Source organism: Triticum dicoccoides, chromosome 7A (assembly GCF_002162155.2).
Source record: "Triticum dicoccoides isolate Atlit2015 ecotype Zavitan chromosome 7A, WEW_v2.0, whole genome shotgun sequence".
NCBI classification, from domain to species: domain Eukaryota; kingdom Viridiplantae; phylum Streptophyta; class Magnoliopsida; order Poales; family Poaceae; genus Triticum; species Triticum dicoccoides.
Genome location: NC_041392.1, coordinates 120140203 through 120145735, shown reverse-complemented (window position 1 = coordinate 120145735; position 5533 = coordinate 120140203).

Below are 5533 nucleotides of genomic sequence, written 5' to 3'. Positions count from 1 at the left end.
CGTCGCTCTGCCCCTGCCCCGGACGCCCTGCCCCCACCCCGACTTCCTGCTTGCTCCTTCTCCGGCGAGGTGAGCCTTTTTTCAATTTATTTCATTTGCTAGATGAATGCCACTGTTAGATGCATGGATGGATATTAGATGCATGGATGAATGGATATTAGATGCGTATGCTAGATATATGAATAAAATGTATTTTTTTGTTTTGTTTAGTTTTATTAGGTTTTTAGATGCATAGTAGATAGTTTTTAGTAAGTTTGTGAATGGATGTTAGTCAAGTTAATAAATGTTTTAGACACTTAGTTTGTCAAATATAGATGAATAGATGGATGGATATTTGTCAAGTTAGTATTTGGTCAAGTTAGTGTTAGGTCATGTTGATTCATAAGAAGCAATTCGACACACTTAGTTTCTAAAATAGATAATGAAGCTTTTTTTGCAATTTGACATGTTGTTTCATGTTGATTCATAATGTTGTGCCAATGCTTAATGTGAGGTGATGACCTAATTTTTTTCACTCGGTGGAATTAACAGGATTTGTGGTGTTCCATCTTCATGGAGTGATCGCCGATGTTGGTGGTGTTGGTCCACGATCATCCCTCTGATCGACTACATCCTCTACATCGGAGGGTGAGCAATAATTCCATGGACTCGTTTGCTTTTTTGCCATGTCACTATATTTCATTTTCACATCAAGTGGCGTAACCTAGGCATCTCCCGTCCGAAAGGGTTGCATCAATAAATATGCATTCAATTGTATATTTAGCACCGCAGCTCTTTCGGATTGTCCAGCGTTTTCCAGGGACAGCCCGAGGATGTGTAGATTGGGTACGTTGTCCATGCTCTACCCCATTTCGAGACATGATTTCGACGACGCCTCCCCGTTGTTTTTCGGATGCACATTCTCTCGGCATTTTGCCGAGACGTGTATTTGGAGAACAATGGGGAGGTGCTGCCGAAATTTTGTCTCGGAATGGGGTAGAGCATGGACAACGTACTCAATCTACACATTCTCGGGCGGGATTAGGACCCATCTTTACCTATTAGAGATGTAGGTGGATTAAATGTCGTTTCTCCTCAACCCTATAAAAAATAAAATATTGATGTGAGTAATTTAAATGAATCCTTAATTTTGTTGTGTGGCTTCCGATAAAGTAGAGATGGTAGGTAATCAGTGGATGTATAGTGAATTTTTCCATCGAAATCAAGTAACAACAGAGTGGGTCGAGAAAACTGATGTGTTTTTGAAAGAGATATTCCGTAGTCCAATGAGGATTGTGCCAGAATGCCCGTGTGCCAAATGTAAGAGACGTATGCGCAGAGATAAGAGTGAGATGACTAAGCACCTTCGCACGCATGGATTTATGCCCAACTTTAATATGCCGATAAACTTTACCCAGCGGGACCGTGGTAGAGAGGAGGTGATACGACAACGCATCGCTGGTTATGAGGACGATGGTGTTAGAGACATGCTAGATGATGTCTTTGCTGCACAGCCGACACCTTTGTCACATTCAACAAATAAACCGGAGGAGCGGAAGAAACCGCAAAGGCCTTCCTGGATATCTTGGCCTCGTCAAAGAAACCTCTTTATGACGATGCCAAGCTCTCTGTGCTGGATGCCATCTCGCAACTGATGGCAGTCAAGGCTGAGTAAGGCTGTAGCCGAGGTTGCTTCGAAGCATTCCTGGGAGTATGGGCCAACATCCTGCCTGAGGGCCATGAACTGCTGAAAACCATGTACGCTACGAAGAAAATCATGAAGGCGCTCTGCATGGATTATGAGAAAATACATGTTTTTCCAAAGAATTGCCTTTTGTTTAGGCATGAGTATGCGAATGACAACTACTGTAGGAAGTGCGGTTCCTCTCGGTTATTGAGGTGGTCGATGAGCATGGTCAAAAGTAGCAGCTAAAAATCCCTATGAAGGTTCTTTGGTATCTTGATTTTATAAAAGACTGCAGTGCCTTTTCATCACCGAGGAGTCTGCCAAAATGATGAAGTGGCACAAGGAAGGAAAAAGGTACAATCCAAAACGAATTGTACATCCATCAGAAGGTGAAGCATGTAAGTCATTCGATATAGAGTACCCGGAGGAAGCAGCCGAGGTTGGGAATGTCATAATTGCTATATCAGGTGATGGGTTCAATCCATATGGTATGTCCTCTAATCCATACAGCTGCTGGCCCGCATTTGTTATTCCGCTCAATCTCCCTCCCGGCGCCATAATGCAATGCAAGACCATGTTCCTGTCGCTTATAATTCCGGGGCCTGAATATCCGAGGAATAATTTGAGTTTGTCTATGCAGCCGTTGGTGGATGATTTGCACCATTCTTGGTTCTTCCCGAGGTTGACATACGACCGACATCTGTAGAAAATTTTGTTGATGAAAGTTTGGCTACAGTATTGCATGCATGACTTTCCCGGCTATGCCCTGTTCTGCGGATGGTGTACAAGTGGGAAGATGCCTTGCCCTGTGTGCATGCAGGCCTTGATTTTCATTTGGCTGAAGAAGGGTGGCAAGTATGTTTCCTTTGACCTGCATTGACAGTTCCTCCCTCCAGACCATCCTGATAGGGAAGACAAGAAGAACTTCACAAAAGGCAAAGTTGTCCATGAAGTAAACGAGATTCCAACTTTTTCTTGTGGGGATGTGCTTGCTCAGCTGAAAGCTCTTAAGCCTACCGGTGAAGGGAAAGGCAAAGGAAAAGGCAAAGGCAAAGCCACAGGCAAAGACAAGGGCGAGGGCGAGGGCAAAGGAAAAGGCAAATGAAAAAATGTTTTGAATGATATGGTGAGATGCACAACTGGACTCACATTAGCTCCTTCATGCAGCTTCCCTATTTTAAGGACCTCAAACTTCCATACCACATCGACGTGATGCACACTGAAAAGAATGTCGCAGAGTCCCTTTTTCACACGATCCTCAACATTCCTGATAAGACAAAGGATAATGTTAATGCTCGAGTCGATCAATAGAATATTTGTGATAGACCACGTCTACACATGCAGCCTCCCACAGGCAGTCAAAAATCTTGGTTCAAGCCAGATGCTTGATGACCCACAAGTGTAGGGGATCTCTCGTAGCTTTTCAATAAGTAAGAGTGTCGAACCCAACAGTAAGGTATTCTCTGCAAGCACTGAAATTATCGGTAATAGATAGTTTTGTGATAAGGTAATTTGTAACGAGTAGCAAGCAATAAAAGTAAATAATGTGCAGCAAGATGGCCCAATCCTTTTTGTAGAAAAGGACAAGCCTGGACAAACTCTTATATGAAGGAAAGCGCTCCCGAGGACACATGGGAATTATCGTCAAGCTAGTTTTCATCACGTTCATATGATTCGCGTTCGGTACTTTGATAATCTGATATGCGGGTGGACCGGTGCTTGGGTGCTGTCCTTACTTGGACAAGCATCCCACTTATGATTAACCCCCGGCCCATTGCAAGCATCCGCAACTACAACAGAAGTATTAAGGTAAACCTAACCATAGCATGAAACATATGGATCCAAATCAGCCCCTTACGAAGCAACGCATAAACTAGGATTTAAGCTTATGTCACTCTAGCAACCCATCATCTACTTATTACTTCCCAATGCCTCCCTCTAGGCCCAAACAATGGTGATGTGTCATGTAGTCAACGTTCACATGACACCACCACTACTAGTATTAAGGTAAACACTACTGGTGCGCCATTAGTATCACGCCAGTAGTATTTCTTACTAATGGCGCACCACTGGTGTGCCATTAGTATCTGGTATACTAATGGCGCACCACGCAGTGCGCCATTAGTATAGAACACTATGCGCCATTAGTATGCCTCCCAGGGGGACATATTTAACCATGTGCTTTGGCATACTAATGGTGCACTGTTGTGTGATGCGCCATTAGTATACTTTGGCATACTAATGGCGCACTCTATAGTGATGCGCCATTAGTATGAATATTATGTTTTATTTTTTTTACTTTTCTGATTTTTGCACAGGTTACAAAATATATTATTTGATAGAATATAGACAGCAACACACAGCAACAACAGATTCATCGAATACAATAGAAGATTAGTCTCCGAATACAATTCATCATATTAGTCTCCGAATTCAAAAGACCGAACAAAGATAAAACATTACAAGTCTCGAGACCACGAGTATCGAGTTTTTCTTCACATTACAAGTCGATATTGATCATCTAAACTACCATCACATAGAAGAGAGCTGCGGTCATCACGATGAGCATCATCGCGATGAAACTGGTCTTCATCCGGTTCCTCCAACGCTCCCTCCTCTCTCCCGCTAGATAGAGGGCGTATCTAGATTCCGCCTCCGCCCTAGTGGTGTACCCTTTGTAACTGTTACCGCCGAAATGGTGAACCTGTCTCCGACACTCCTCCCAGTCGTCGTAGACTCCGGGAACCTTATTCTTGTACACGACATATGAAGGCATCTCTATGCACAAGCCAAACAACAGACAATACATACATAAGCAATATATAAGTATGCAACAAAAGGATCGGAAGAGAAAAGCAAGACATGACATTAATAGCACGATTCATGGTCCTACTAGTAAATAGCATCGATTACATCTAAGTTGAACGACTGTCCAAACCAAAGAGACATACAAGTTCATTAAAGTTTAATTACAACATGAGCCAATCAATGTTTCAGAACTACGCATAGCATCACTACTGTCGACTCGACTCATGGGACCGGAGCGTGGATGAAGCCGCCGTCTGTCGTGATGGTCATGAAATCGCGGGTGTTGTCAGCCTGCATTTGTAGCGTTCCGTCTATCTCCCTGTTGGACGGTTGATATCTGAGGTAGAACTGCCCCGAGGTATGAAGGACATCTTGATGGATGATGTCCGCAAACTCCGTCTGGATGCGAAAGAATTCTTGTCTGATGTTCGCGTCCTAGATTGCCGACAAGCTCGTGGCCCAATCTTTGAGATTATCTAGTAGCAGAAGGTGATGATGGTCCCTTACGATCGCCCGCATGTGATGGAGGGCGTAGTAGGCATCCTTCTGACCGCCAGGCGGCTGCTTGACGCAGTAGAACTTAGTATTGTGGGAAAACACATGCTTGCCGTACCTACGAACTGGCCTGGTGAAGGTGCCTCCAGATTTGGCGTAGCCGGGGAGAACATCATCAAGAACTTTCTTGATATTTGTGTAGTCCATCTTGGAGTCACAGTTTGGGTCAAAATACGTGGCCATGGAATATTTCAGGCTTAAGAGGATGAGTGTGCAATGTGTGTCACTGCACAGAACACGGAATGTTAGAAAAAAAAAGAATGATCGAAATCTAAGAAATCATATGTTACGGGGCGGTTAAGGGATGACTTACTCGGGAACGTAAGCCACGAGGAAGTTATCCTTATCTGGGTTTGCCAGAATGACGCCTTCGAGGTGTGAACTCGTGACTTGGCGGTCCCCAGCGCTGCCCAAGAGCTTGGCACGCATGTAGAAGGGGTCGACTATCACGATGTCCGGGGTCTTGTCTCTAATGATCCACATCTCCATACTCAGTGAAAACAG